Source organism: Tachypleus tridentatus, chromosome 7 (assembly GCF_004210375.1).
Source record: "Tachypleus tridentatus isolate NWPU-2018 chromosome 7, ASM421037v1, whole genome shotgun sequence".
NCBI lineage: Eukaryota > Metazoa > Arthropoda > Merostomata > Xiphosura > Limulidae > Tachypleus > Tachypleus tridentatus.
In genome coordinates, this window is record NC_134831.1 from 190,861,187 (window position 1) to 190,886,612 (window position 25,426).

Here is a 25,426-nt window from a genome sequence, read left to right on the forward strand (position 1 = left end):
CTTTACATTTTATTACTTAACACGTGAATAATCAATGTGAATTTAAGATTAAACTGGATAAGTTATTAGTTTCATTCTTTCTTTTTTGCAAGGCCTGGCATGGCCGAGCGCGTAAGGCGTGCGACTCGTAATCCGAGGGTCGCGGATTCGCGCCCGCGTCGCGCTAAACATGCTCGCCCTCCCAGCCGTGGGGGTGTATAATGTGACGGTCAATCCCACTATTCGTTGGTAAAAGAGTAGCCCAAGAGTTGGCGGTGGGTGGTGATGACTAGTTGCCTTCCCTCTAGTCTTACACTGCTAAATTAGGGACGGCTAACACAGATAGCCCTCGAGTAGCTTTGTGCGAAATTCCAAAACAAACAATCTTCTTTTTGCAGCGTTTAACTTTACGCGTTAACTGTGGGGGACTTTAAAAGTCACCAGTTTGTCCTAGCATCTGTTTTCTGATTTTGAATTAGAATGTTGTTCTAAAGTTCTAAATTATATTTTCTATTCATCTGCCCAACGGTTTAGCTCTGGCTGTCATGACATGGATTAATATTATTTGTACATCGTTTACTGAAATTATTGTACTTTTAATTACACGAGAGACTTTTGGTTGTTTTGCGTCACAATATTTGCAAAAATTGTTTTCAAACTCAAAAAAGACAGCATGCGTTTCAAAACAAATTAAATAATTAGTAACATTTTATATATGTATTTTTAATTGCAATACTTAATAATTTTATAATGATGAGAGTGGATTAAAAACATTGATTTATATTCAAAATGTGGCAGACGTACAACGAAATGTTTTCTTTACCATAGTCCGCTCCTGCCGAGTTCTGGGTTTAGACAGATAATATTCGAATTTCTTTGTTCAGCTGTTATCGAAAGTGGTTCATTATTATTAATATTACTTTTCTACTGGTTTTCTCCTTCCCAAGCCTCGTGCTGTACCTCACACTAGTTAACAACAATGGTTGAGGGCACTTACGAAATTCAGTTACGACACTGATTATTATCATAGGATGTTCTATAGTGAAATAAACATGCTTACTTCACATTCATTCTACCGACAAAGAATCTAGTTTTAACAAATTCCGTGGTTGTCAGCAGTTCATGTCAGGAAATAAACTGAAGATAATCTAGCACAAAAAACTCTGATTATTCACCAACTATGTTATCATTAAAATATTAACAACTTAATTGACGTGTTACTTTTAATTAGACTGGGAAAAAAGTTAAGATTTACATTCACATCACACTGAGAGTTTTCTTTTTTCTTTCTTTATTTTTTCATGCAGGTTTAACGCTTCGTCTTAAAGCAAAAATTTCTGAGAGTTTGACGTTCTGCCATAAGTCTCAAGGTGATTTATGTTAACCTTGAGCGAGAGAACCTGTTAGTTCACTGGGAGACTATAAAAAAGTTGACATAGTTTGCTAATAAGGCGGATGTTTCTTAGCGTCAACTTTCCTTTTTCATCCGTGAACTCTGCAGGATAAATTTGCACCTTAGTTTCTGGATTCTTTCTGACGTTTACTGGCATGATTAATGAAACACTAGAAACTGAAATGAAATGGTAGAAGTATTTTATGGTTCAAAAACCTAACACTAGTGAAGTATTACTTATTAAATGTTGTTTCTAAATTTTAATTATTAACTGTTATTTGTCAAATGTTAGTTTAATAAATACCATTTAATAATTAAGATTTCACAAATAACATGTAATAATTAAGATTAAAATGTTATTTATTACATGTTATTTGTGAAATCTTAATTATTAAATGGTATTTGTTTAATGGTAATTATTACATGTTATTTGTAAAATCTTAATTATTAAATGGTATTTGTTTAATGTTAATTATTACATATTATTTGTGAAATCTTAATTATTAAATGGTATTTGTTTAATGTTAATTATTAAAAGGTGGTCTATCATAACTTGAAGAAAGTTTTATTTATTTTTTGTTTATGGGAAAAATTGCCTAATTTTTGTATCCTTAATAGTATTGAATGGCAAATATCTATAGTATAGCGTTATATGACAACAGAAACAAAATACAGAAATGTTAAATTATTTCTCCTGCCTAAAAAGAAGGTACTGAGGGATCAATGGCCAGGTGGTTAAGGTACTCGACTCTTAATCCGAAGGTCGCTAGTTTGAATCCCCATAATTCCAAACATGCTCGCCTTTTCAGCCGCGGGGGCGTTATAATGTGACGGTCGAGCCCACTTTTCGCTGGTAAAAAGAAACCCAAGAGTTGGCGGTGGTTGGTGATGACTAACTGCCTTCCCTCTAGTCTTACACTACAAAATAAGAGACAGCTAGCGCATATATCCTTCCTTTAGCTTTGCGAGAGATTCAAAAGAAACTGTTAACGGATCACTTGAAACTTAAGAAATTCACCCTTTGAGTCAAGAATCGTTAATAGAGTTTCTACCTCTTTTCGTATGATTATAAATGTGAAATAAAAATAAATAAATATGCATTCTTATAACATTTCAATATAGGTGCCAATCTTACTTCCGCTGACAGTTAATTGTTTTGTTTCGTGCATGACTTGCACTTCACCGAAGCTGAAAGTTGTATGTTTCCTGTGGGCGAATTTTCCTTAACTAATGGTTTTTGCTAGACTTTGCGTAGGGTAAAAACATAAAGCTAACAGAACATATACTGTGACCTTAATTAACGTTACAGTTTTCGCACACGTAAAGATGAAAGTTTGTTTATTTTTTTATTTCGCGCAAAGCTAGACGAGAGCTATCTGCGCTAGCCGTTCTTAACGTAGCAGTAAAAGACAAGAGGGAATACAGCTAGTCATCAACACCCACCGCTAACTCTTGGGCTACTTTTTTACCAACGGATAGTGGGAAATACTCTCACATTGTAACGCCTCCACGCCTGGCAATTATAACCTTTCATTATCCTACCCACTGGTCGTACTTACCTTTCACCTGTCCTCTCTCCTTATTATGCTAACCCTTCATGTGTCCTTTTTCTTTATCATAATACTCATTCATCTATCCCTCATACTGATCATGCTTACATTTCATCTATTGCTTATATCGATGATGCTAACCCTATATCTGTACCGAATGCTAATTGTGTTAGTCTTCAGTCTATATGCTTTACTTATTATAACAACCTTTAATCCATATCATCTTCTCATATAGAAACATTTCATTTGTCACTTGTGGTAATTTTAGTGCACTTTTATTTGTCCATTTTATTGATCCTTATAATTTATCATCTGTTCCATTTACTGTCTGTGGTTACTTCTCTTATATCCAATCGGCTGACCATGATAACCTTTCATATACCTCCACCCTGATTGTAATGCTAAGTTTTTACCTGTCCCATATGTTGATCGTGCTAACATTCAACCTCTCCTACCTACTGATCGTACTAACTTTTTATTTGTTCTTCTGCTAATAATGCTAACGTTTCTCCTAATCATTTATCTGCCCCTTCTCTACCCCTAATTTTGATCATTCTATCAATTCATCAATCTCTCCCATCTGGTAAGCATGACTATCCATTGTACTTATCATACTAATCTTTCATTTGTTTGTGTTAATATTTTACCTGCCTTTCTGTTGATGGTGCTGACATTTCATCTGGTACTTTTTGAGATGGTTCTGACCTAACATCTGTTGATCATGTTAGCCCTCCGCCTGTACCTCTACTGATTATACTACCCTTTAATCCATCTCATCTGTTTGTAATGAAACATTTCACATATCTTTTCCAGTCATCACACATCTTTTTTTAATCTGCTCATTTTGTTGATATTGCCATCTTCTGGACATCCTAACCATTTATCAGACACCTTTACTAGTCATGCTCTTTCACTTTACACTTCTGCTGTTCCTTTCAACGATTCATTCTACTCTTCTGCTGATATTGCTAATGCTCTTTTTTGTGCTCATCTGTTGACTATGCTAACCTTTCTTCTATTATTTTCTTTTCTGCTTATTGTCTTCACCTTTCACTCGTGACTTCTGTTGACGTTGCTAATCTTTTATCTGTTCCTTATGGTAATTGTGCTAACCTTTCATCCCTCCATTCTGATTATAATGCTCATCTTTCTTCTATTCCTTATTCTCAGTGTACTAACATCACATCTGTTGAACATTTCGTCGTGTTCACCTTTTTTGTATCCCCTCTGATAGAGCTAAAATTCCATTAATCACTTGTGTAGACTCTGCTAAACTTTAATCTGTCCCATCTGCTTGTTATGATACCATTTCATCTGCCCCTTCTGTTGACTTTCTTAACCTTTACTCTATCTCTAATACTGAATATCATAACTTTTAATGTGTTGCACCTTCTAACCGTGCAACATTTCATTATAGCCATCTTTAAAGTATCGTAACTTTTCATCTGTTCATACTGTTGATCGTTCTAACCTTTCATTTATCCATTTTCAGATTCATGCCATGCTTTGGTCTATTCCTTTTTCTGATTGCTCTCATCAGTTTTATCTCCTGTTTGATCACAGTAACCTTTCATTTCTCCCTTCTACTAATCATTGTATACTTTCACTTGTCTCATATGATGGTCGTAATAGCCTTTTGTTTATTGGGGTAAAGCTTCATCCTTCCCTTAAGTTCAATTATTCATCATGTGATTCTGCTAGGTGTGCTAAATTTATTTAGTAACTTCTTTTGAATAACAATTCATTTATCCTAAAAACTTTCCTTTATTCCACTCTTTCTTTTTATTGCAATAACCTTTATGTTTCTCCCTTCTGTTGATAATTCTGAAATTTTATCTAGCCTTTCTGCTTGTCATATTACATGTCATCTTTTTCATCTTCTGCTCATGCTAACCTTTGATTAGCCTCTTCTGATGATCATGTTAACCTTTGTTCTGTATCATCTGCTGACTTTACGTACCTCAATTCTATCCTTCTGGTGGTAGTACTAACCTCTGAACTATCTTTTCTAATGATCATACTAATGTATTATCAGTTCCATCAGCTTTGTTTGTTCTGTTACCATTTCATCTCTTCCTTTCGCTAATGGTGCAAGTCATTCTCATGTGCTGATAACAGTAATCTTATTAGTCCTTTTTTTCTGATCATGTTAACCTCTCTTCATTCCTTCTTTTTTAGTTCACCTGCAGCAAATACTTACATATATTATTCAGCCAATTTTATTCGAGAACTTTTCGTTTCATGAGGATCAATCGACTGTGTGCAGATATAGTCTTAAATATCTACGCAGCTAGTATTTTTATAAGTCGACACCAACTAAAACTCAAGCCATATAAGAAGCGTTAAGGTAGGCTAAGTACTTCTTTTTTGTTAAGTTAATATATGGCAGCTAATATCATTGAAAGTCATCTGACGCGACAAAATACGAAACGATTGAAAAAAAGAAAATAGTATGTTTTATATTACTGCGTAAGAGTGAACCATTCACTTTACGAGTGTTTGTCACCAGGGCAATATTTTGTAGTTTTAAACTGAAGTTCATATTATTTATATGACGTAGATTCTCCGTTTTCAAATTTTTGATTTTGTGAAAAATTTATAAAAAAAACAAACAAAAACCAATGGCTCACGATCACGTGAATGGGCGTACCCTCTGCCTATTGTATTCTTATTTTGCGTGGAAGAGAGGTTGTGTCAGCCTAGTTTCACTTTCATTATTCGTGAGCAGCCTCTCCTAGCAGACAAGTCTAGCTCACTATAATCTGTTTCCTTTAATCTGATTTTGTTTTATTTGGGAAAAAAACCGAAGTAATCTTATATCGCCCTCTAGTGTATACAATAGATAATTAAGTTTGTTTATTTGAAGTTGAGCACGAAGCTACACAATGGGCTCTCTGTGCTCTACCCACCACGGGTATCGAAACCCGATTTCTAGTATTGTAATTCTGCAGGAATACCGCTATGTCGCTGAGCAGCTGATAATTAAGTAATTTATTTGGTCTTTTCAAACCTGCTGGGAGAAAGCTTTTAGATCTTCCCCATTTTTGAGTCATGGCTAACTCCAGACAAATTTGTCAATTACATTAGATACATCTGCAGTATCTAAAATATTTTATAATAAATTGTATGAAACTACAGGAGAAATTATAAGTACGGTTTTACTTTGTTTGGCTAATTGTTTACATCAACACGTTTTTATAGATGTTTAGAGTGGTATTTACTATTCTGTAATGCATATAAAAACTGCCAACAGAAACCGTTTTACACTTCTTAAATTTACTGTAAAAGTTAGGTTGCTTAAAAGCTATAACTATATTATAAGTAGTTGGTGAATAAATAATCTTTTTAACTTATATTATTGGTCTCAACTTGCGATATTTGCCCCTATACTGGGGCTTTTCTGTGGCACAGCAGCATGTCTGCGGACTCACTCCGCTACAAACTGGGTTTCTATATCCATGCAGTGGAAACATGTTGCTTTGTAGTTTAAGAGAATTTGACTGAGCTCTACACACCGCAATTTTGAGAGAGAAATTTTTATATCTGTTTTTGGCTTTCCCCGTATGGAGTTTGTTTTTGTTCAAAATTAAGCATAAAGCTACATAATGGGCTATCTATGCTCCGCCCACCACTCAAAGATGGTTTCCTATTCGATACATCTAATCCTATGATTTAAACTTAAGTTTTTCTCCATTTTTTTCATCAGTGTTTTAGTCTTATAAGTTTTATAGCGAAATACTTCAGTTAAAAACATGGATTAGATGTATCGAATAGAAAACCATCTTTGAATCTTAACAGTTTGACATTAAGTATTAATTGCAATAGTTTTTATTACTTTTCAGTAACATGTTAAAAGTAAAATTTCACTTGGATATAAAAATGTTTTCTTTCTAGTCTAAGAAACATGAATCAAAGTGCTCTGTAAAATAAATAACATATTTTATGCAAAATAGGACTTGTTTAGATACAGCTCGGTATGGCCAGATGGTTGAAGTACTCGACTCGTAATATAAGGGTAGCTGGTTTGAATCCCCGTCATACCAAACATGCTCGCCCTTTCAGCCGTGGGGACGTTATAATGCTACGGTCAATTCCACTATTTGTTTATGAAAGAGTGGCTCAAAATTTGGTGGTGGATGGTGATGACTAGCTGCCTTCCCTCTAGTCTTGCACTGCTAAATTATAGACGGCTAGCGCATCTCCAATAGTTTAATCAGCCTTGTCATCTATCAGATTTATTTTTGTTTTTTATTACTTCTATTAAATTTCAACTTCTTACCCTTTGATCATCTTTTAATTTTATTTCATCTTATTTTCTGTCCCTTTCCACATGTTTCCATTGTTCTATCATCTCTAACAAGTTTACCTTTTTTTGGTCACCCAAGTTTGAAGTTTAGTCTTAGTTGTAACATATATGTTATAACATATTCTATTATTGGGTAGGTTTTTTATGGATTATTTGGTCAAAATAATGTCAAGTCCAGCATATTTAATAATAATGAATTAGTTTACTATTTGCAATTTTCAATAGCACTTCTTCAACCTACATTCACTTTAACGCACGTTGTAAGCTTATTGTCATAAATAATGTTTTAAGAGAAATCCTTCACTAACAACACTATGTCTAACTTACAGCCCTCCAATAGGAGAGCAATATGCCTTCGGATTTACTACACTAGAAACCGTGGTTATATAGCTTTGTGCTTAACTTAAAAGACATAACAACTAAACCTAACTTATAAAAATAAGTTAATTGTAGAACTACGCGTGAAATCGACCAAGTAACTAAATATGCATAATAATCCTTCCTGAGCAAACAATCGTGACACCGAAATTAATTTTGATACTAAATACTTCACTCTTACTTAAATTGTAACATTTCTGCTACCACATACTTGTTTTGTTTGTCTGCTCTAGCCATTTCAACTTTAGCAGTGATACACTAGAGGGAAGGCAGCTATTCATCACTACCCTTCGCCACTTCTTGGGCCACTCTTTTACTAGCAAATAGTGGTATTGACCGTCACATAATAAGTTCCCACGGCTGAAAGGGCTAGTATGTTCTGATGTGAGGGGATTCAAACCCCGACTCTCAGATAACGCCCTAACCACCTGACAACACCAGGGCCTACCACATACTAGGCTAATTTTCTTGACTATTATATCACCAAGGTTAATATTTTTTTCTAGCAAATAGCTGCGATTATAATCTTTAAACTTTATCTTACGTTAATGTACATCAGACAAAGAGCAAAAAACAAGCACTGACACCTAGTAACAAGGGTGCACTGACTCGTCCCCAATCTTTAACTTACTCTTATACCACTGCCCTTGTGAGCTAACTTTTTGTTGTTGGTGTGATTTTGTTTATCGTTCATTTATTACTCCTTCATCGCTTATCTATGCAGTCTTAGTTACGTTAAAATACTAAATCACCTTCTAGTTGATTATGTTTATCTTGAATAAATATGTATCTATTATATATCTGATACTGGCTTCTTTAACAGTGACCTGTAGGTATTATTAACGTAGGAAAAGATACAGTCATGTGAAAAAGTTAGGACACCTTACGAAAGTTTGAGTATTTTTGTAACATTTTCGGATATATAGATATTTAATCTCAATTTTAATAATACTGAGAGATTATAGGAATATAACTAAACAATTAAACCTGAAGAAAAGACTTTTCAAGATCTTCTGTAAATGTCACGCTACAATTTGTTTTTGTTTCTTTGTTGTTGTTTTTTAATTTCGCACAAAGCTACGCTAGGGCTATCTGTGCTAGCCGTCCCTAATTTACCAGTGTAAGACTAGAGGGGAGGCAGCTAGTCATCACCACCCACCGCCAAATCTTGGGCTACTCTTTTACCAACGAATAGTGAGATTTACCGTCACATTATAACGCCCCCACGGCTGAAAGGGCAAGCATGTTTGGCGCGACAGAAATGCGAACCCGCGACCCTCAGAGTCGCATGCCTTAACACGCTCGGCCATGCCGGGCCATGTCATGCTACATAAATGCATATTCGAACTGAGGAAAAAGTTAGAACACCCCCACATTTATACCCACATAAAATGACTCAACTCACACACAGGTGTATCACACCAGGTGCACGTGATTAGAAGATCGTTACTCAGCATTCTGAATGAGGCTTGCCCTATTTAAACCTCATACATTTAATTTGGTGTGCTCCTTACTGTTGAAGTGAGAGTGAGCACCATGGTGAGGGCAAAAGAGCTGTCTGAGGCCTTCAGAAAGAAAAGTGTAGCAACTTATGAGTCTGATAAGGGATTTACAAAGATCTCAAAAGAGTTTGAAATCAGCCATTCTACTGTCTGGAAAATAGTCAACAAGCGGAGGGCTTTCAAAACAACTGCCAACATGCCCAGGTCTGGTCGTCCAAGCAAGTTCAACTCGAGAGCAGACCGCAAGATGCTAAAAGAGGTCTCCAAAACACCCTAACATGTCATCACGGGACCTACAGCAGGCTCTGGCTACTGTTTATGTGAAAGTGCATGCATTTACAATCAGAAAGAGACTGCACAAGTTTAACTTGCATGGGAGGTGTGCAAGGAGGAAACCTTTGCTCTCTAAGAGAAACATCAAGGCCAGACTGAAGTTTGCCAGAGAGAATGTAGACAAAGACCAGGACTTCTGGATTAATGTTCTTTGGACAGATGAGTCCAAAATTGAATTATTTGGACACCAGAACAGAGGACATGTTTGGCATAAACCAAATACAGCATTCCAGGAAAGGAACCTCATACCAACTGTGAAGCATGGAGGTGAAAGTGTCATGGTTTGGGGCAGCTTTGCTGCAGCAGGACCTGAACAGCTCAGTTATAGAATCCACCATGAATACTACTGTGTATCAGAGGGTGCTTGAGGATCATGTGAGACCATCTGTACGATAATTAAAGCTGAAGCGGAACTGGACCCTGCAACACGACAATGACCCAAAACATACCAAGGACTGGCTGAAAACTAAGAAATGGAGAGTCCTGGAATGGCCGGGTCATAGTCCAGATCTTAATCCCATTGAGATGCTGTGGGGTGACTTGAAACGGGCTGTACATGCAAGAAACCCCTCAAACATCTCACAGCTGACAAAATTCTGCATTGACGAGTGGGGCAAACTTCCTTCAGACCGATGTCAGAAACTGGTATGTGGCTACAAGAAGCGTTCACTGCAGTTATTTCAGCCAAAGGGGGTAACACTAGCTATTAGGGTGTAGGGTGTCCTAACTTTTTCCTCAGTTCGAATATGTATTTTTGTAGCATGACATTTACAGATCTTGAAAAGTCTTTTCTTCAGTTTTAATTGTTTAGTTATATTCCTATAATCTCTCAGTATTGTAAAAACTGAGATTAAATATTTATATATCCAAAAATGTTCAAAAATACACAGGCTTTCATAGGGTGTCCTAACTTTTTCACATGACTGTATGTAAATTCATGATTACATGAGATCTACCTTCGTGACCTAACCGAATGAATAAATACCCTGCCATAAGCTTCATGAACTCAGTGACGATATAATAGCGAACGATATAGCTGATGAATTATTACTGTTTATCAATCGATATTGTTACTGATATAGAAAGGGAGGGTTGTAACAGTGTTCTTTTAATTAGGTTTTCCTTCTTCTTCTAGATCTTTTCCTGATTCCATCATTTGAAACAGATAATATCGGTATTTATGTTTTAACGTTCATTAACATTAGTATCAAGTTTGGTCAGTCACGTATTTATTAACGGTGTTTTTGGTAAGTGCTAAACTTAAATTCCGCTTATTGTTGCACCCTGGTTCTATCGGCGTGATAATTTAGATTATTACATCATCATTTCTCAACCCCTACTGATGTCACGTTCTCGATTAATATGTTGTTTTGGTTCACAACTGAAAAATGCACACCTAGTTCATCCTCCTTCTGTCATATAAATAAAAAGTAACATTCTTCAACCCTACAAATACGATAAAACAAGTTTCGATACATGTGGCATGTACAGTACAGATAGCTCATTGTGTAGCTTTCTGCTCAACTGTAAACAAACAAATCTTTCAAGCATTGTTGCTAAAATAATAAGACGACAGCTACGATTAGTAACTATTTTTTGGTGATTTTTTTTGCTAAAAGCCACAACTACAAGTATGACTTGTTTCTGTTTATTGTTTAATCCTTTTGAAACTGAAGGGTTAAGATTACAAATATTATCAACTTTGTGGTTGTTTAATCTTATTGTAACTAAAAGAATAAAGTTACTGTTAACTTGTGTTTGTTTCGTACACTTTTTTTGTAAACAAAAGAATAAGGCTACAAATAATATTAGCTTGTACTTGTTCTTCAGCCTTTTTTATAGTTTTTGTTGATGCTGAAATAATGTGGTTCTGAGAATATCATTATCTTATGTTTTTCCTTATGTAACTGAAGTGAAAGCTTACAAATATGGTATGCAGACATGCTATGTTTTTAATGTTCTCATTTTTTAAGAAAAATCAAAATTACCATACATATAAGATGTCGGTCAAGGTAGCTACAACATTTCTCTCACCATAATTACCAATGGATTTGGATCATTTAAATAGAGTGTAACACATGAGAAAGGTTCCAATAAAGTTTATTGTAGTATACACATAGTGATCTTTTGTACTACTAGCAAGTCGATTGATGCTACAAAAATAAGACAGAACTTGTTTTGAAGTGATGATGGCCGTTACTTCTAAACAAGTGATGTCTTATTTTGAAGCGATGTTGATCATTGGTTACGTGGATTGTGTCTACTAACATGTGAAGAATGGCACTCTTGTTATTAACATACAATATCATGTTTTCTTAACTTCTTACATAATAGATTATTGATTCGATTGGTTACATATATTAATTTGCTAGCTCCAGTAAAAGCACCCCAAATATACTTGTTTTAAACTTTGATTGTTGTTTGTGTAATAATTATTTATTTATAGTTTGAGTTTTTTTCATATAGCAAAGCTACATGAGGCTATCTGGTGAGTCCACCGAGGGGAATCGAACCCCTAATTTTAGCGTTGTAAATCCATAGACTTACCGTTGTATCAGCGGGGGACTTCTTTATAGTTAACTCTAAAGTCTTTACTTTAAGTTCAGTCGATGTCTCATAATTCATAATTTCGCTCCACGAATAACTTTATAGTGAGCTTCCTCTTACTATGTGGTTCCTGATCTATTGCTCTAAGATAAGTCAATGAACCTGAGAATACCACACAAACATAATTAGTTTCTGTGACGTGCGTAGACTGTGGTGCAAAAAGTATCAAGTGGAAAAAGAAAACAAGCATTGAATAGTCGTATGTAGTCACAAGTTGAACATATTTGGCAGTTATTGCTATTCAACAATCATATGTAATTTTACTGCTTGTTTCGTAATTTTATATAGCTCTTGATTTAACGGGAAAATATTTCGTAGGCGTATTGTATACGTAGCTTTGTACTGAACCACAGTATTTTAATGTAAAGTGATTTGTTGTATTCAACACTTAGTATAACAAATACTGTGTGGCTGATATACTATAATTCACTATTCCTGCGACCCAGAATTCGTTTGTACGAAATTAATATATGTTACCAATAAAACCATTGGTTCTCGACCTTGTCCTCCTCCCTTCTCAAAGCAACGACAAACTTTTAGATATATCTGTCTACGGATATTGATTGTTCAATATAAAATAAAGCAGAACAGAGATAATTAAGTAGGTTTAAACAAATTTACAAATCATACAGTATTTGGATGTAATCCACTGTACTGTAATTCCTCTTTTTGATATAACACAGAAACTTGATTTGTACTGCCGAGGCCCGCTAGGGGTTTATAGCGCACAGGTTGAGAACCGCTGGTCTACACAGTTTTTTGTTCATCTCTGTATTTTGAAGAAGAAAAAAACGAAAAGCGTATATCCTCATTTTATGAGAAAACTATAATTCCAAATCGATACCTTGAAAGAAGCAGCGAAATAAAGAAATATATTGTGATACATGTATGTAGGAGTAGTCAGAGAAAATAATAACAAGAGCAATATCGAACTATATACATATAATGTCTTATAAAGATAAACCTAATAACACACAACATTTAGAGTCTAAATGAAGATGTGGTGACACAGGAACATTTCCCATGGCCCCATTATTATACTAATTCTACAAATATTTCATTACTAACATTGGTAACAGTGCGGGGAGTTAAGGGGTATCGGCATAATTGGAGTCACGAATCCAGTCCAATCGGGTAATAATCTCGAAGTGCGTGTGCTTAATAACTACTCATGTGACACGCTGTATAGATGTTTCCTTATAGCTTGCCCTCTGTATCTGTATGTGTATATTTTATATTTTTTCTAGAACAAATTTTTGCAGTTTTACTCATTCTTGAAATCAAGGTTTCTATTATTTTAAGGCCATCTTTTGGCAATATTTCACAAGTCTAAGAAAATACCACTCAGTAACCTTTGGTTGACTCGACAATTTTCAAGCATTGGCTGATTATGTTGGTTTATAAAAAGAAACTACTTAACAAGTGCAACTCATTTAACATCCAGTGTTGTATATTTTGTTTTTCTATGTTTAAGTTATCTTCCGGGAAATATAAAACTATCTTATCATTGCTTCTTTCGTGATCTCCAAGGTTAAGTAAAAGTGCCTCATTTTTACTGGACTATGTGTGATTCATTATTTCTGTAATACAGAAGAAGGACTTAAGTTTGTTTGTTTTTTCCATGTTGAAGTGTTTCCTTTTGGAGAAGTGGAAGGGTCAGGTTTGATGCATACCTCTTCTTATTTATGTATTGTAATTACTTAAGGAAAATTAAACTTTATAGCCTCGCCAAGATCAAATCCTTATTTCAGGAGTCAACTTTTTTCTTCTGTGGACGTGACGTATCGTCGAAAGCAGGTGAGTTGAAGAACACGGAGAGGACAACGAATGCAATGAACGAGGCCGCGTGAGTATTTCTTCTAATAAGGGTCACATGAACAAGATGATTACAGGAAACTATTCCTCGTATAATCTCATTCAAACAATAACAAAAGTAGATCATCGGGGATTCGTCATGCTTGATTTCCTAACACGACTCTTCGATAGCACTCAGATGTTGAAAGGGAGAGCACATGATAGTTGTATAACAGTAATTAACATTGCAGTGAGTCATCATGCATGAATAAAAGTCACAGAAATTATATTATTATTTTCTAGAGTAAACTGAAGAGGTCATAAACGTCTTTTTTTTTATCAAGCCTGGAGTATCTTCCTTAGCCCTAAAACAAAGAAAAGTATTGAGATTACAGTGACCCAAATTGAAATTAAGTCATTTTAATTAATATAAGAAGAAAGTTGATTTTAGTATTCCATTAAATAGCTTCCTGTGTTCCTTCTGTCATGAATATAAAACTTTTGCATGATAAAATTCTCAAAACAAAACAAAATTTCTTATTTTCACTAATGTTTCAGTGTGATCTACCTTTCGGGGTTTTGACTTATAAAATGACACAACATAATGATTTTTTGCTAATCTTTTGTTATTCTGTGCTTAGTATAGATTTAGCAAAAATAAGAATAAATAAAGGTTAAGAGAACCTTTAAACTCACAGAAGGGGCACAGAGACCAGTAACATTTTAGTTAACACAATCAGTTAGTTTTAGTTTATTAATTATATAATTCTTAACATGTGGTATAATAATGAGTTACAATTAAAATATAAATAACAATTCCAGGCTGCGGAATAGTATGGTCTGTGTAAAGAATTAAAAAACAATTTCAATTTAAAAGAATAAGTTGAAAAAAATCTGTAAAGTTATAACGATGACGTAACTGAGTCTGAAAAATATGTAATAGAGAAATGAGGATTCGTATTAAGAATTTTGTAAACAAACAACGAATTTCAGATCAATAAAACGAAGTAAGTAGTCATGAATATTTTTGAAAAATTCGATACATATGAATTTAAGTGTTCAGCAACGTAATATTAATGAATTTTGTATTAAACATTCCATACCATAAATTTCCTTAGTTAAAAACTGCAATAGTAACGAGTTTTTATATTACAAATTCGATAATATTGAATTTCTCACCTAACAAATGAAGCACTGATTATCTTTCCATTAATAATTCCATAACAGTAAGTTTTTCAGCTGAGAAATGAAGTTGTGATGATCATTTGTTTTATGAATTCGATAATAGTGAATTTCTGAATTACAGAATGGGGTATTTATGTTTAGAACTTGATAAAAAATTTATAATTTTTAATAGTTATAAGCATTATATTAAGATTACCATCATAATAAATTTTTATATAAAATAACGGAGATGTAATGAGTATTTATTTGAGGTATTCAGTAACAATGAATTTCCGTGTAGCGAAATTCAATCGAAATAAATGTGTACTTAAAAATTTCGATAGCAATGTATTTCTCTCCTATTAATAAACTTCTGAGATAAGCAGTGACAGAATAATGAATGTTTATATCAAGAAATCTATAGTAACTTAATAGAACTTTTTATGCAGCCTTTATGCAGCGAATTTTTTAGCTGATTATTTGTTTCAATAATTCAATAATAGTGAACTTCTGAGCTAAGCGACGGGATGTTGATATTAAAAATTCGATCTGAATGAATTTCTGAGCTAGAAATGGAGTATTAATAAATGTTTATATTTCCGAGCATAGAAATGAAGTGGTAATCTGTTTATTTAATAAAATATTAATTATCAACATGATGAGATATGTATTGTATGAGTCATGGCCACCTGTCATGACAGCCTAGAAACTACTTCTCTACTTTCTGGTAGTTATTTAATCATCCATTATGACCACTTGTCTGATAGCAAACTATAATTTCAGCCCTCCATAAGTTGAGTTGCGTCCTTTGGTAAACTACGACAAAATGGTCGCCTGTCATGGCAGCCTAGCAACGCGTCCTTGTTGATTCGCTCTCTGGTGATAACTTTGAAACTGCGACATCTTCACCTGTAACAGCGTCCATTTACTGCGATAGTGAGGAACTTATCACTGACATACATTTAAGAGTCTTGTGTATCATTCAAAATGATAATAAACTGCGTTTTGTCTGTTATTTTTCAAGCCTAAAACATTCAGAAACAAAGTGTAACTCTGCTTTTTGCTATCACAAAATTTTAATTCATTTGCGAAGTAGCTTGGAAGACATGACTAGTGTTATGGAATCCCAGGGAAATATATTGTTTTACCATTTCACTCAGTGATACTAGCGACGGTCCGACAAAGATGTCTATTCTGAAAACGAAGTTAACGGTTTTGAAATGAAATTCTTCAACTATACAGTAATAGAACAGTGTAAAAACAGTGTTGAGATATGATACTTTTATATTGAACCACCTTTACTTGTATTCGTCATAAGACAATAGTGCTAAGCTTACTCTGTAATAAAATGTGATAGTCAGTCCCGATCTAATCAATGTTGGTGGATCGAAACAGGCAAATAAAACAACAACTAGTTTTAGTTCGTCTAGTCGTTCACTGTCCCATTGGCCGAATATAAAGAGACAGAAATACTTCCAACTTCACAGACTAATACACTCGGTACAGTCATCCTGGATACAACTTAAGTAACGACGTCAATCAAAACAAAGAAAAAAAACTGTTGCAGTAATAAAATAATAAAAACATATTTTTCCTGAAAATAATTAAAATTAACCAGGAGTGTCAATTAATATAACACTTAAAACTATGTTCTACTTTAATCTTTTTATTGTCAGTTACTCATTTAAACAACGGAAGTTTGTGTTCGATAAACAGTCATGTGAAAAAGTTAGGACACCCTATGAAAGCCTATGTATTTTTGTAACATTTTTGGATATATAGATATTTAATCTCAATTTTAACAATACTGAAAAATTAAAGTAATATAACTAAACAATTAAAACTGAATAAAAGACTTTTCAAGATCTTCTGTAAATGTCATTCTACACAAATGCATATTCTAACTGAGGAAAAAGTTAAGACACCCCCACATTTATTCCCACTTAAAATGGTTCAACTCACACACAGGTGTATCACACCAGGTGCACATGATTAGAAGATCGTTACTCAGCATTCTGAATGAGGCTTGCCCTATTTAAACCTCAGACATTTAGTTTGGTGTGCTCCTGACTGTTGAAGTGAGAGTAAGCACCATGGTAAGAGCAAAAGAGCTGTCTGAGGCCTTCAGAAAATAAATCGTAGCAGCTTATGAGTCTGGTAAGGTATTTACAAAGATCTCAAAAGAGTTTGAAATCAGCCATTCTACTGTCTGGAAAATAGTCAACAAGCGGAGGGCTTTCAAAACAATTGCCAACATGCCCAGGTCTGGTCGTCCAAGCAAGTTCATCTCGAGAGCAGACCGCAAGATGCTAAAAGAGGTCTCCAAAACACCCTAACATGTCATCACGGGACCTACAGCAGGCTCTGGCTACTGTTGATATGAAAGTGCATGCCTCTACAATCAGAAAGAGACTGCACAAGTTTAACTTGCATGGGAGGTGTGCAAGGAGGAATCCTTTGCTCTCTAAGAGAAACATCAAGGCCAGACTGAAGTTTGCCAGAGAGAATGTAGACAAAGACCAAGACTTCTGGATTAATGTTCTTTGGACAGATGAGTCCAAAATTGAATTATTTGGACACCAGAACAGAGGACATGTTTGGCATAAACCAAATACAGCATTCCAGGAAAGGAACCTCATACCAACTGTGAAGCATGGAGGTGAAAGTGTCATGGTTTGGGGCAGCTTTGCTGCAGCAGGACCTGAACAGCTCAGTTATAGAATCCACCATGAATACTACTGTGTATCAGAGGGTGCTTGAGGATCATGTGAGACCATCTGTACGATAATTAAAGCTGAAGCGGAACTGGACCCTGCAACACGACAATGACCCAAAACATACCAAGGACTGGCTGAAAACTAAGAAATGGAGAGTCCTGGAATGGCCGGGTCATAGTCCAGATCTTAATCCCATTGAGATGCTGTGGGGTGACTTGAAACGGGCTGTACATGCAAGAAACCCCTCAAACATCTCACAGCTGACAAAATTCTGCATTGAGGAGTGGGGCAAACTTCCTTCAGACCGATGTCAGAAACTGGTATGTGGCTACAAGAAGCGTTTCACTGCAGTTATTTCAGCCAAAGGGGGTAACACTAGCTATTAGGGTGTAGGGTGTCCTAACTTTTTCCTCAGTTCGAATATGTATTTTTGTAGCATGACATTTACAGAAGATCTTGAAAAGTCTTTTCTTCAGTTTTAATTGTTTAGTTATATTCCTATAATCTCTCAGTATTGTTGAAATTGATATTAAATATCTATGTATCCAAAAATGTTACAAAAATACTCAGGCTTTCATAGGATGTCCTAACTTTTCACATGACTGCATCTAGCGTTCATATGTTCTTGGTAATTACTATCGGCCCTCTATAAGATACTTTTAAAAATAACAATGTTGTCTCTCATAGTAAATGTAAAATATATTTGGAAAGAGATGTAAAAGCACATATACAAAAACATAATGGTACTGTCTGTTATATATCCATATAACTACTTCGCAAAGTGTAGATGGACCTTCACCAAATTTGAATATGGACTTCAATGGGTCCATGAGGAAATACATACGAATTTTCAACTTCAAATTTAGCATTCTGTGATTTTTATGGGTGTTTTCGCCTTTTTAACAACTGCTACTACTACTCTAGATGAACCTTTACCAAATTTACTTTGAAAATTTATTATTCAAGCAAAGTTTTAATTTTGCATTTTGCGTTTTGCGCTTTTTATGGGGGGTTGCGTTTTTAAAATACTATTTCGCCCCCTCTTTATGGATTTTTACCAAATTTGACTTAATGATTTAATGGGTCCATGTGGAGATGTATACGAACTTGCAGTTTCACATTTTTTTATTTGCAGGTTTTATGGGCATTTATTTGTTTCTTATAATTACAAGTAAGAGAGGCAACTTTTCAAGTCCTAAGAAACCTTTCATTAAACATGAATATACGTAACATCCGTCCACAGTACGGTTATCCAACTAGCGTATGTGTGTATATATATATATATTATTAATACGTCATACTAATAAAATATAAATAAAAGTTTGTTTGAACTCAAGTCATAAATATTAATTTTCTTATTAAGAAACCAATCATAAAAGGCTGAAAGACAGGAATGTTTCAACGCCAGAAGGGTTAAAAACTTCATGCAATTTATAGGTGTTAAGCTTCAGGCTCTGGATAACACAAGTCGAATAAAACCTTAATCAAAGCAGAACTCTTTGGAACTTTAGTTATTTTCTCAATCAGATATCCATGTTCCGTAAGTAGTTATTCCGGAAACCGTGCGACACTCCACAAGAGAACGCCATACCTGTGTCGACCTCTGAGAAGGGAGATAAATGGTAAAGACGGTGATATCGCCAAAAATTATGATGTCGTAGTTCTACAAAATGTCAGTAGGGGCGAGATACTAGGCCGACATGACAAGCGGCAAGGACATCATAGAAAATTATGCAAACGCCATGTATCAATGTCTCACAACATGGCTGTAATTAACATAATCGATTTAAAACACTAATTCATTAGTTAATCATATTTTCTGGCCATTTATATGTAAAACGTTAAAAAAAGACGTTTATTTAAATATTATATATGACGTCACAGTCTTTCATGATATCATTATCTCAACCCTTTCAACCCATTCCTTTTGGTGACGTGTAGCACGGTATCCGTCTGGGATAACTAATTTCGTATTATCGACTCAGTTTTGACCTGACCTTAAATTAAAACTTTCTGAACAGTATAAAAAAATCTTAACGTTGTTATTTATTACTTACAAAATTTGTTCTATTTTCCTCAATGATAATACCGTATTACTTCGAATTTAAGACTCATCCCACTTTTAAAAAGGGATTTTCAGAAAAAACAAACAGACTTGGATGATAATCAGAAAGGAATAAATATGTTTTAAAAGAATTAATCAACGAATAAAAATGTTAATGTATTTAAAATGAAATATAATAAAAAAGTATGTGAAATATACAGGAAATTAGAAATTTTCATTTTCTTCTGCTTTCTTTATTTAATCAGAACGTTATTCCAATATTTCTCCTGATTCACTGTTATATTCTGAAGTTGAAGCACCTTCATCACTTGAGTGACTATTGTCCCAAAGAATGTCATCTTGCTTTACATCTTCAGCATTGGATAAACAATATTTTAAAAACGATTTTCTAATAATAATGTCCGACACTTCTTTCCAAGCTTTTCAAATCCACTCCACTATTGCTGATACTGATGCCCTTTGTATTTCGCCACTTGGTGTCAAAGCATGATTGTCTTTATTCAGTCAAACATGATAATGCTTGCGGATACTTTCTTTGAATGACTTGTTAATAGATACATCAAACACTTGTAAACCCTTGTGCAAATGAATTGAAACAAATGGTCATTTTACAATATTTTCAGCATGACGGCCGGTGTAGGCTCTCTGGACCCGCTGATTTCCTTTAATAGTCATTTTTCACACAGACGGCGTCATTAGCCGTGTTTTACAGTACGGTCGATCTATTTTTGGGATATATGACTAAATTTTGAGGAATATTACATCATTCGAAATTGCGTTAGAAGGGCAAGGAGACCAGTCAAAAAACAACTTCTTACCAACTCAATGAAGAAAAAATGGTATCAATGGGGTCTGAAATACAAAAACTGGAAGAAAAAACAATGGAGGAAAGTATTTTTCAGTGACGATACTCATTTCTTCGTACAGGGTCAAAGAAGTCTGCATGTAAGAAACTTCGAGGATCTCACATCAATCAGTTCGTAAAACATCCCTTGAAGAAGATGTTTTGGGCCTTTTTCAACTACTATGGTGTCGGAGGCTTACATATCGTAGAAGGTATGATGCGAGGACCACAGTACATCGGAGTTTTGCAGAGAAGAGTCGTTCCAGAATTGAAAAAGATTTCCAGTTTTCAGCAAGATCTGGTTCCGTGCCACACATCGAAACTTGTGAAGAATTTTATGATTACAACGCGAATAAAGGTGCTGGACTGGCCTAGAAACCCTCAGGACTTAAATCCTATTGAAAATCTTTGGGCGATTTGTAAAGAAAGACTTCGGGGAAAAGATTGTACTATGAAAGATAAGTTAATTGAGGCCATAATTGAGGTGTGGTACCGCGATCCAAAAATTAGTAAAGATTGCAGTCAACTCGTGGACTCGATGCCGAAGAGGATTAATGATGTTCTGAAAAATAACGGCGATTCTCAGAAATAAAACGCAAAAAAATTGAAAAAATCGTAATTTTCCGTATTGTTTCAATTAATTTGCACAAGGGTGTAACTGACCTGTCATTCCGCCTGGAATTATTGCAGAATAAATTACTCTTGATTTTATCGGAGTGATAACCACGGAATGAACCCATTACAAGCATGCTACGCTGCTTTAATAACGCTGACGTTCCCATACACCCCGTCGCACCAAACATGCTCGCTCTTTCAGCCGTGGGGGTGTTATAATGTGACGGTAAATCCCACTATTCGTTAGTAAAAGAGTAGCCCAAGAGTTGGAAGTGGATGGTGATGACTAGCTGCTTTCCCTCTAGTCTTACACTGCGAAATTAGGGACGGCTAGCATAGATAGCCCTCGTGTAGCTTTGCGAGAAATTTTATATTTATTAAGGAAAAGAAATACGCACAATTGTATTTTTATGTTTCAAAGTTAAAATATAAGGTTTTTATATTAATGAATCAAACAAGTTAAACTAAACTAACTAAAGTTATAGTTTCGTTTGAATTAAATTGAGTTAGATGTTATTTAATCGTATTTTTATTTATTGTAAATAAATTTCGTCGTTTGTTAGGCATATCGTAAGACAGTTTTTAAACATTATTTTATTTAGTGTTCCTTTACGTTTCCCCCCGCTAGTACAGCGGTATGTCTCCGGATTTACAACGCTAAAATCAGGGGTTCGACTCCCCGCGGTGGGATGAGCAGATATCCCGATGTGGCTTTGCTATAAGAAAAACACACACACTCCTTTACGTTTCAAGTTTTAGTCCGTTATTTGTAACTGTGATTGAATATCGTAATTCTGTATTTTAAAGTCTAATCATTATTTAGTTCGTGCGTCAATAAAATAAATAAATAAATAGAAGAATATTTGAAGATTTCGGTGTATATAGTTTTTTGGTAGTGTACTCATTGTTGCCCTCTTTACTGTTTAAAACGTGCAAATAAACACAATGAAGTTACGGTCTGAACAACAATGTTTGATGGTTTTTGTTGTTGTTGTTTTTTTTAAGGAGAAAACATCTACAGAAAAAGGTTAGAGAGTACGAACTGTTTGCCTACGAAAAAGACATCATGCCCCACTGCCCACGAGGTACAGATAATAACTATCGTTGTCTTTACATCCGGGAATGACTTGAAGCGACCGAAATATCACTTGATCCCATTCATAAAAAACATCCATTTCAGGCAAGTTGTTAGAACAGATTTGTAAACGTTTGTTAAAAATAGTAGCTAATTCTGATTATGCTTATTTACGACATATTCTACCATTGTTTTTAATGAGTTTGCAAGCGAGAGTAATAATTGAAAACATAAACTTTCAAATACAATGTCTTTGTACAACATAAGAAATATGTGGACAAAGTTTATGAATCGAACTTTTCTGAAAATTAAATTAACTGAAATAAAGTTAACTACTGACTGAGAATGTTAAAGTTGTGTAGTAGCTGATAAGAAAGATTCATTCAACAAACGAAATGTATTACATGTATATTTCTCATCGAACAGTGTCATAACTATATTTGTACTGTTTCTAGTTACATATATAAATAGCAAGTCCTAATAAAAGTACACCACTGTATAACTAAAATAAACTCACCAAGGCACAGTGTTACAATGTGGGAAATATATAATTTGTCCTTGTCTTTGGAGTGACTTTCAAAGAACAACCCATGTAATGGTGGAGATACACCGTCTTTTGATCTGAACTTGTCCAGCCTCACATATAAAGGATAAAACAATAAAAAAGAACTAGAAAATAGGGGAGCAAGATGTGGGTATTTTAGCCTACAACGTCTCACATTTATGACACCCTTCACTGTCTCTCGATATTGGTGGGAAGGTGGGGGAAGTCCTATTATTGTGGGTGGTGATTTAGGAAAAAAATACCCTCTGAAGTTGACATTCCAACCCAAGTTGTGAGCTGCTGAAATGACTCAATTAATATTAATAGCACAGCAGAACAAAAATATTTTTTATTCAATAACAGTAATTGTTAAAAATAATAAACTAAAGTCCCTACCGAGTTATCCGAACTAGAAAAAATCCAACTTTTCATCCGCAGGGTCTTATTTCTTTCTCGGTTATTTTCTATTCTTTTCTCTAATAGCAGTTACCTTTCCAAAACTATCTATCAGTCAGTGAGAGGTGATATATATATGGGAGCTTGAGCACTCACATCTCACTTTCCTATTATGTAGGCCCGATGTAGCCAGGTGTTTAAGGCGCTTGACTCGTAATCTGGGAGTCGCAGGTTCGAATCCCCATTACACCAAACATACTCATCCTTTAAGACGTCGGGGCATTATAAAGTGACGGTCAATCCTATTGTTCGTTGATAAAAGAGTAGCCCAAGAGTTGGCGGTGGGTGGTGATGACTAGCTGCCTTCCCTCTAGTCTTACACTGCTAAATTAGGGACGGCTAACGCGAATAGTTATCGTGTAGCTTTGCGCGAAATTCAAAACAAACAATTATGTTGTTGTTGTTTTTTATTATTTTACTGTCTTACTCATTTCATGTACGAGTGTTTAAAAGGAGGTTAAGTGTTACTAACGTTGAATCATCACTAGTATGTGTGCCCTACTTCTCCAATCAACTCCACGATACATTTTATTTTCCCTCATCACAGCCTGTGCTCTAGCGACTTAATTTATCCTGGTTATGCAGCGTTATATTTTTATTAAAAGTTATTTTGAATTATAAGTATGTTCTGTTTCATCATAAGTTTTATCTTTCTGTTTTTTTAACTCATTTTTCCCTTTTGATATCAATATTAACTTAACATGTCTATTTTATTTATGTATATTCGTTCCGGTTCTTTTTGGTGGCTCTGCGATAGGCTTGTGGGCTTATGTCGCTAGAAATTGAGTTTCGATATTCGTTGTATAGTGTTGCGCTTTAAAAAAACAAACATATATTATATTGCAGGTTTAAATAATTTACCAATAACTGGTAAGCAGCTTTCACGCATATTTTTGTTTCTTCATAAAATGTTTTAATTTACTTCGTTTTACTGAATGTTAAAGTTGGCCTTATAAAATAATTCAGAATTAATTTATCAAGCTTCGAGCGGCAGATTGAAGTATGGAAATCATGGTAAAGGCGTTCTTCACTTATACGGTAACTATCCAATATAAAGGGAAACTTTTTGTTTGTCTCAACTCCTAATAAACAAGTTGACTGACCCAGACCAAACTTTGCATACTATAATAATAATCCAAAACAAACCAAATTCGTAGTACACTTTTGAAACTATTTTGTACAATACCTCGTATATTGTTACTGCAATAACTACTGCATATAGTTTAGTTTCATCAAAACTCACACAACAACAAAATTCTAAAAGTCAAAAAGTCTATAAATAAAAATTTCAACACTGGTTTATTTCTTATAATAACCAATGTATAGAGTAATGGAATGTTCAGCTACAGTGCAGACAATAAAAATACTGCTACTGTGCAAGTTTTCTGTTCTTTTCTGTGATACACAGTATTTAACTTGTCGGTTTATACTAGGGTTAGAATAAACGCTTAAGCCTACATTAGAAAGGTATTCCATAATAAAGACATTTTTAAGGATATTTCTTCTCGAAGTAAAACATATTTTCCGTGGAACCAAAATTCAAAATTATTATTAAATTTAATGCATTAAATGTGACAAATTTAGATCATAGGAATCTTAACTAAAATTCTACTCACAAATTGATTGTATTTAAAAAGAACCGACGGAAGTGGCTTTCTCGTCACGAAGTGAAGCAACTACTTTGCCATTTCAACAAAGTTTCTCGAAACCACTTCTATATGTCTTCATTTCCGATCCACTTCCCTGTCTTACAATAATAATCTTCGAAAATGAAGCTAGTGAAAATCCTCACAGATTTTTTGCTTATTTTCAGCCAACTTGTGCGAGCTCTCAAGAGGAAACAAATGGAGGCGTGCAGTCTTACTGAAGTAACCTACAAAACTTTTAAGATAACACATTTAAAGTCTGTTACAAAAAATTTATAAATAAAACCCAGTATCAACTGAGAGTTCATTTTTACTTGTAAACTTGCACTGTATTTGTTGGGCTTTCACCAAGGGTAAAGATGGGTATATAATTTGATTTTCAAAAACATTAGACAAAATGCACATTTACTTAATTACAACGTGAAAAAATAATGAAAATAACAGGAGCAACAATGCAA

At 34.6% G+C, this 25,426-nt stretch overlaps 2 long non-coding RNA genes across 4 annotated transcripts; one reads left to right on the forward strand and one right to left on the reverse strand.

Moving 5' to 3' along the window:
* The first annotated feature begins 1,231 nt into the window (after positions 1-1,231).
* LOC143257545 (uncharacterized) lies at positions 1,232-22,430 on the forward strand. 3 transcript variants are annotated; one of them, XR_013031917.1, is made up of 3 exons: positions 1,232-1,562; positions 13,800-13,894; positions 22,253-22,430. It is a non-coding gene; the product is annotated as an uncharacterized LOC143257545 (long non-coding RNA). The 3 variants fall into 3 exon arrangements; XR_013031919.1 differs by lacking the exon at positions 22,253-22,430 and adding an exon at positions 15,790-16,173; XR_013031918.1 differs by lacking the exon at positions 22,253-22,430 and adding an exon at positions 5,101-5,269 and having other exon boundaries at positions 13,800-13,909.
* LOC143257546 (uncharacterized) lies at positions 12,905-25,426 on the reverse strand. Its single transcript, XR_013031920.1, has 2 exons — positions 24,939-25,426; positions 12,905-14,207 (listed from the first exon to the last, which is right to left on the reverse strand). It is a non-coding gene; the product is annotated as an uncharacterized LOC143257546 (long non-coding RNA).